Source organism: Cyanistes caeruleus, chromosome 3, assembly GCF_971803275.1.
Source record: "Cyanistes caeruleus chromosome 3, bCyaCae1.hap1.1, whole genome shotgun sequence".
Lineage (NCBI taxonomy): Eukaryota > Metazoa > Chordata > Aves > Passeriformes > Paridae > Cyanistes > Cyanistes caeruleus.
The window spans coordinates 92,497,537-92,505,142 of NC_141703.1; the positions used below are offsets into that span (position 1 = coordinate 92,497,537).

Here is a 7,606-nt window from a genome sequence, read left to right on the forward strand (position 1 = left end):
CATATGAACCTCTGGAGGTTCAACAAAGACACGTACATCATCCAGCACCTAGGGCAGGACAACCCAGTATCAATACAGGTTGGGCAATGAAGGGATTGAGAGAAACCCTGTTGAGAAGGAGGTAGTAGTGAATCAGAGGCTGGACCTCAGCCAGCACTGTGTGCTTTCAACCCAGAGAGCCAAGAACATCCTGGGCTGCTTCAAAAGCAGCATGACCAGCAAATCAAGGGAGGTGATTCTACTGCCCTGATCTGCTTTCATGAGACTCCACCTGGAGCACTGCACCCAGCTATGGGGTCCATGGCATAGGAAAAACATGGACTGATGGAGCAGATCCAGAGGATGGTCAAGAAACCAATCCAAGGGCTGAAACACTTCTCCTGTGAGGAAATACTCAGAGAGTTGGAGCTGTTCAGTCTGGAGAAGAGATGGCTGAAGGAAGACTTTAATGAGACTTTTCAGTACCTGAAGAGGTACTTATAGAAAGAAGAAAGAAAAGAAAGAAAATGGGACAGAATTTTTAGCAGGGCCTGTTGTGACACGACAAGGGGTATTGGGTATAAACTACAAGATGCTAGACTAGATACAAGGAAGAGATTTTTAACCATGAGAGTGGTAAAATAGAGGAACAGGTTGCCCAGAAAGGTGATAGATACATCATCCCTGGAAATGTTCAAGGTTCAGGTGAGTTCAGGGTGAACTCAGGTTCAGGGTGAACTGGGTTCTGAATAGATTGATCCAGTTGAAGACGTCCCTTCTCATTGCACTAGATGACCTTTAAAGGTCTCTTCCAACATAAACTATTCTATGATTCTATGATTTTATAATTGAGGTAGTCCTGAATTTAGAAAGCAGAAGAGAACAGGCACTTCATCTGCAGTACAGTTACAATGAACCATCCTGAACAGTCATTATAGTAGCTCAGCATTGGGATGTCAATAGAAAGTCATTGCACCTCTGTGTTCAAAATGGTTTAAAATACATGTCATTAAAAAAAAAAACAAAACCAAAACCAACCCTAGTAAAACCAACCAACCCAAAACACCCCATACATGTAAGAATCCATATAGATTCATTTTATTTCTTCTCTGGGTTTTGAATCCTCAGATTTCCTCTTGTCCAATTTTTCAGTATTATCTGCAACTGTGAAGACAAAAAGCACACATTTACAAAAATGAGATCTTTTGTTATAATGTATTTACATGAATCCAGTGCCTGGGGATTTTAACAAACCCCTGAGGAATCATTCAATACAGAGTGGTGACCCTGCTGTTCCCAGCACAGGTCTCTTACAGGCTTTGTGTTAACATGTCAGTACACTTCCCTTTCCCTATTCCATGAACTTTCCTTAAAGTTATGGATTTGTGGAACTCCTGAGCTACTGCTCTGCAATGTGTATGCAACACTTGATCTAAAACCATGAAAAGTTTTCCTCTACAAAGTAGACCAGAAGTGACAGACAGTACTTATTTCAAATATAGACATTTATGCCAGCACTGAAGGGAATATATCCCAAATTTCGCATGCCAGAGGGTCTCTACTAGCCTTTTCCCCAGAAAGTAACAGTCCCTTGGGTAGAAGCCTACCTCCCTCACTTTCTCTTTCTCCCTTTGTTCTTCACCAAGAGAAAAGGCTGCATCTTTCACAAGACAGAGTCAAGCCTGCAAATCCCTTGGCAGACAGCAGCCAGATTTCTCTGTTAGCTGATTCTTATGTGACCAATTCACATAGTACAAACAAATGATGATGCAAATGCTAAAGATGGCAAGACATTACAGTGTAAACAAAGGCTCTTACGGGATCCTGACAACTCGGCCATTTAGATCACAGCACACTGAAAGTAGGAGTGAGTTCAGAGTGACTCTGTCCATCACACTTGGACTCACTGGTAAGATGGTTCATGCATACATAAGAGCATCTCCTCTGAGTACCCAGCACTTGCACAGAGACCAAAATGCTGGGAAAACTTAAGGCTCTGCAGTCCTGACAGCATTACCAATAGTCACATGGAAATTCGAGCATTCTGCAGCAGAAGCAAACAACACTACACCATGGCAGTGGGTGTCTTGAAGAGCATGTCTGTCCAGCTCCCTGCACATTCTCCAGGGCAGGCAGAAGCCAGACTATCACCAGCTCAGTGGAGTAATGCACAAACCCCCCGCTCCCCTTCTCCCCAGGCAGCAAGCAAAGGAGGGTGAGTGCTAGGAAGAAGGCAGGCTGGCTCCCTGATGTGAGAATCCTGCTCATAAAACTCAATTAAGTGGATTACAGATGAGCTCATTCCCAGCGGTGGGTCACATTCCATTAGAGGCAGGCTCGATGCCAGGCGGACTCAGCGCTGCTCGGATGGCAGCAAGATCCACCCCAACATTTACCGTCTCTGCCTCTGATCTCACCATAGCTTGCAGGATTTCTTGCCCTGTGCCCCACACTGCATGTCAGGCTCATTGCTCATCCCTGCTCATCCTCTCAGTGAGGTAATCAGGGCCAGTGTTAGGTCATGGAGAGATTCAGGGATGGCCAAGCTCTCTGAAACACTGTGGTCTAGGGCAGAAATGTAGAAAAGGGAAAGCATAGGGAGAAAGAGGCAAAGTGGAGCAAAGAAGGAAGACGAGCAGAAAGAGGGAACCCCTGGAAAACAATGGCAGAGTTCAGGGAAAGACAGAAACAGCCCCATAAACTGGATTAGTTGTATTTTACATGAAAGTGAGAAGAATCAGAGCTCTCAGCTCACTAATCCCAAAGGCTTTTTCACAGCATAGGTATAAGATTACAGCACCGTCTGCTACACACCACCTACAGTCACTGCACTCAGCACTCAAAAATGTGTGTGTGCTTGTACGTGGGGAACAAAAGAGTGTGTCTAGGGTATATTTGTGTGTGGGAATGACTGTGTTTGGAAGAGAAAATGGGGGGGGAGAAAAGAAGGTGAATGAATCTGTGAAGGGTGAGTGTGTGTGGGTGTGGGGGAAGGAGAAAGCTGGATGAATGAGTGTGTGGGAGGGTAATACATGGGCTAGAGTAAGTCAAATGTTATAAGCACCTGCAGGCATTTTGCCAGATTTGAGACCTATTTTGACTTGCTTTGTACATCCCACTTTGCTTTTCACTGTTTGCAAACGTTCCTGGCAGCTCAGCTTAATTTGTACAAATAGCAACCGACCAAGAGTGAGCCAAATCTGTTGTGAAATAGGTTGAAGAAGACACAGGTTTTTGTGCAGATCCAAGCAGCAGGGGCTTTGTACCATCTGGAACCTGTGTACCAAGTCCCAGGGAAAGGCCTACAAGGGAGATCAATCTAGTTACCTCCCCACCATTTGCCATTCCATGTGAGGAAGGAATACTGCAGACCAGTTGCAAAGTGAGACATGCTGTCTGGACAATGATCCTCACAGGGCATGGGACCCACACAGTGCAGGCATCTGCCATCCTGGCATAGGACACCTCAGTATCCATAGCCTCAGACAGAGCTTTCTCCTTTAGCTCAGAAGGACTGAGAGGAAGACAGCAGCCTTATGTTTTGTTCCCTTGTGTGTGACAAGTGAGCTCAGTTTGGCAGTGTGAGGCAGCAGGTTTCCTATTTGTTTTGCCACCAGTTTACCAGGCAATTTTGGACAACTTCACTTGCCTTCTCCACATATCTGTTTCCTAAGACAAAAAACTATCAGTAATGACACAGATATGAGGTCTCTTGTTGGAAAGCACTGTGTCAGACTCACATGGTATTAGTCTTCTGCACTAATTGAGGGTGATCATCAAATTTCCTTTGCTTTCATTGGCAGCAGTACTCAAACCGTAAGCCCTGAAGAAGTCCAAGCCTGCACTGCAGGAGCTCCAACTCTAAGCTCTCCAGTTCTGCTGCTCCCTTCAGCAAATCATGACCCAGGCTCTGGCTGTCTGTCTCAGGACCTCCAAAGTAAAATAGATAGAGCCCATCCTGAGTAGCAAAGGATCTCATAGTTCCTTTGGCACATCCCAGATTGCTGTTGCTGCTCTGTCCTTGGCAATTGCACTACCTGGTTTGTATACTGAGTGTGTGTATCGTGAGTCCAGAATAGCTGGGATACAAAAGTATTGTGGCCATACAATTTCTTTCCCCATAATGGTGCTAGAAGAATTTAGGGTCATATACCACAAGTAAGCAATCTGACCCTGTCTTTTATTCCGATTTTCCTTTCCTTTCTGACTGGCTTTTCTTTATCAGCATTACTCTTTCTGCTACCCAGCCCCAGAGGTTTGCTCTGGCAAGTGCTGCATGCACTGTGCCAAGCTGCTTCACCCTGCCTTAGTGATGGCACCTGGAATGGCTGACAGTACACTGCTATATCCTCCTGTCTGTGTGCATGAATTAGCAAGCCCTTTGCTTTTCACCTTCAGCAGAAACAGAGTGACCTGTCTATGCAATTAGCCCCTACTCACCTTAAACAGAGGGAAGACAATATATTGCCTCTCCAGAGAACCTAGGAGAGAATGAGAGAAAAAACAGAGATGCTATCAGGATGCCAAAGCACTAGGTATAAAAAGCCTTTTTCACCCTAACAGTATATCAGGTGCTGCCTCAAGAACTGTTATTGAACTACAGCCAGAAATAGTGTGATCCTACCCTGTGCATTTTCCCCCCTTCTGGAACACTTCACTTCTTGAGCATATTTCATTCAATGAAATGGTTTAAGGCCCTGCCTGCAAGGAGGATCTTTTGTGAAATACCATGGCTCTGCCTTCTAAACCTTCCAGCTGAATGGGAATAACTGCTGCGGTTGCCACGGCACAGGCTACACAAAAATGATGCTTGAGTTTAATTATACTGAGTGGCTGAGGCCACTGCCTCACTTTGCTCTGGGATACATTCCTCTGAAAAGCAGCCAGGTAATTCTGCTGCAGCTGCCATTCCCTCAGTGTACTGGGAAGGGGAAGGGAGCAAGGGTGACAGGGAGTAGGGCTTTCTGCCAGGTTTAGCTACAGCGAACATACCTGAGCTGGGTGGTCTCAAAGGATCAAGCAGAGATTCCCCCAAGGCAGTGCCAGAGGCAGCCAGTGGATTCTGAGCAGTGTAGGCAAAATTCAGTTTTGATGTGGAGATTTCTGCTCCACTATTCCTGTGCAAGAATAGAGAGAAAGAAAGAAAGAAAAAGGATTGGGAAAGGAAAGGAGGCAGAAAGGAACTGGAATTGTATCTCTCAAGAATCCAGAAGTAAGGAAATAGAAACAACAAGGATGTTTCTGAGAGACCATTCTCAGCCACAGATGTTGTTGTACCCAACTCAGCCCTGCTCTAAGGGGTGTTGCCAACCCAGCTTTGGCAGCTGACAGCTGACAGCTTCAGTACCTCATGCAGCTACTGCCTACTTTTCTGGAGGTGGTCATGGGCAGTTGTGTCCCAAATAACTACAGAGTTGGAAACAATATAACCACATGTGCTTGGAGACCCAGCAAATTCTGCTCAGAAATGGGGGAGATTAACCTCAATGTCACCCTATGCTCAATGTCACCCTATGCTAATATGGCTAATTTCCCTCTGGGGATCATGCCTCTGCCTGGATATGCACAGATACCCCAGCTCATCTGGGGCATGCTCAAGTGCTCACTTGTTGTGTGAGCACTGCCTCACGCAGCTGGACACACTGTGAGGAGTTCATACAGGAGTGGTGTTTTTCAACTCCCTAATGGGCATTTTCTTCTGAAGTGCAAGCAGTTCTTGGACTCAGAAGTCTTTCTCACCTGCAACAGAATTCTCCCCAAATGCTGCTACTTCCATCAGCCAAACTTCATTCTCCATGATCCTAAGGAGACTCAGATAAGGATAAGTCCACCTGCCCTCCTTCCTTCCCTCCTTCTCTCCTTCCTTTCTTGGATCTTTTTGCTTCTTTTCTTTTGTTTCCCTCCTTCTGGTTAAAAGCCTTTAAGTCCCACATATGAGAACCAGTAAATAACCAGACAAGTCTCTTGGATTATGTTTAGGAGCTACCTCTTCTTAGAGACATGCAAGAGGGTCAGGGGAGTTTGCTGTAAACCTTTCTGAAAGCCACCAATGATGAGGGCTTTTAGAGACTTTTCTTTTGGAATGAGTATTTAGGACTTCCTGAAAAGGATCAAAGTTTGCATGGAGCAGTAATAACTTCTTATCAAATTATGGGATGCTGGTAGCAAAACTAAAAAAAAACCAAAAACAAAACAAACAAAGAAATAAAAAACCCACACCCAAAACCCCCAAACAATTAAAAACTCTACAAAAAACCTCAAACAAACAAAAACCCCAACACTAAAACAAACAAAACCAAGAAATCCTAACAACAAAAAACAAACAAAACCACTAAACAAACAAAAAAACAATGCCCAAGTTCCAAAATACCAGGAAAGCTCTTGGTATGCCTGAAGATGGACAGCTAGGAGTGTAACTTGAATGCATCACCAAACAAATTAAAAAAAACCTGACATCCAACCAAAAAAGTTTCATCAGATACTTTTGGCTTAACATTCAACAGATTTACATTAAAACAATATGTAAGTATACACTGATTCATTCATAACTACCAAAACCATAAATTTGAACATTTTGTAGTCCTTTAGCTAAAACTTGGTGAGTCCCAGCCCCAGTGATACCAACACATCTTAATCTTCAGATAAAGCTTTACTATTCAAAGTACCAGACAGACAATAGCTTTGCCACCTCCACCCTCATGCCCTGGTGCACTCCCAGCTGCTGCAAAGAGTTTTGTAGGGTTCTTTTAGGAAGACACAGCCTTGCAGCAGGACGTTCCTGGCATCCTTCTTATATATATATATAGTCACTGTCTTGGTGACCAGTCAGGCTGATTACAAACAATTTGTATCACAGGCATATACACAAACCGAACCCAAATGTGATCCCTGGCTTCAAAAGGTGAAGCCAGCTGCATTTAACCCACCGGTCTCACACAGCAAAGCTCAGGGGCTGCTGCTTTCCACTCCCAGGAAGATGCGGCATTGCTTGGTCACCATGGTGACAAGCACTTTTCCGTAGGTAACCACCAGCCTGAGCTGTGCACCTCTCTCCTGTGTGAAGCCCGGCCCGTGTACTCACACACGGGCAGCTCCCTTTGCCTGCGCAGCCCTGCTGGGCCTTTGCCCACTACTCCAAGCTCCGCCACCCGGTATTCCAACACTGGAGCATGACCACAGACACCACCGGCACTCCCACCGGAGGATGCAGCTGGGTTAAACTGCTAAATATTTAAGGGCGAGAATGGCCGGTGCCTTCTCTAAACCTGCTGCGGGAGATCCCCGCGGAGGATGGTTGTGTTGAGCAGTCACCCGGCCAGGCGACCATGGAAGTGACAGCCGGGCACAGCAGTTCCCCCACGCGCTCTTCATGCTTCCCTTCCTCCCCTGCACGCCGTGTCACTGCCCTGCCTGAGGGGCTGCGTCCCGCCGACCTGTGCCGGCCGGAGCCGCCCCAGCGCCCCGGGCTCCCTCCGCCGCCCGCGGGGCCCGCGGGGAAGCCTCAGGCTCCCGAGCGAAGGGTTAAGGCCGCCGCCCCTCGCCGCCATGGCTCCCCCCGCAGTCCCCGCAGACATGGCCCCTCCGCCAGGGCTCCCCCGCGGTCTCCATGGAAACCGGCCCTGCAGCT

At 46.5% G+C, this 7,606-nt stretch overlaps 1 protein-coding gene and 1 long non-coding RNA gene across 12 annotated transcripts in view; both read right to left on the bottom strand.

Annotated features, from left to right (window-relative positions):
- GAP43 (growth associated protein 43) overlaps positions 1 to 7,606 on the bottom strand; it is a 195,261-nt gene that overhangs the window by 80,236 nt on the left and 107,419 nt on the right. The window lies entirely within an intron of this gene.
- Positions 1 to 7,606, bottom strand: part of LOC111939260 (uncharacterized) — a 114,273-nt gene that overhangs the window by 21,841 nt on the left and 84,826 nt on the right. For 2 of the 11 annotated variants that reach the window (XR_015284995.1, XR_015284998.1), the window contains exons 1-3: positions 5,719 to 7,458; positions 4,972 to 5,096; positions 4,420 to 4,460 (exon numbers count right to left, since the gene is read on the bottom strand). This is a non-coding gene — a long non-coding RNA (uncharacterized LOC111939260). Of the gene's footprint in view, positions 1 to 958; positions 1,144 to 4,419; positions 4,461 to 4,971; positions 5,097 to 5,718; positions 7,576 to 7,606 lie in introns of those variants that run through there. The other 9 variants (XR_015285001.1, XR_015284993.1, XR_015284999.1 and 6 more) reach the window with 8 other exon arrangements.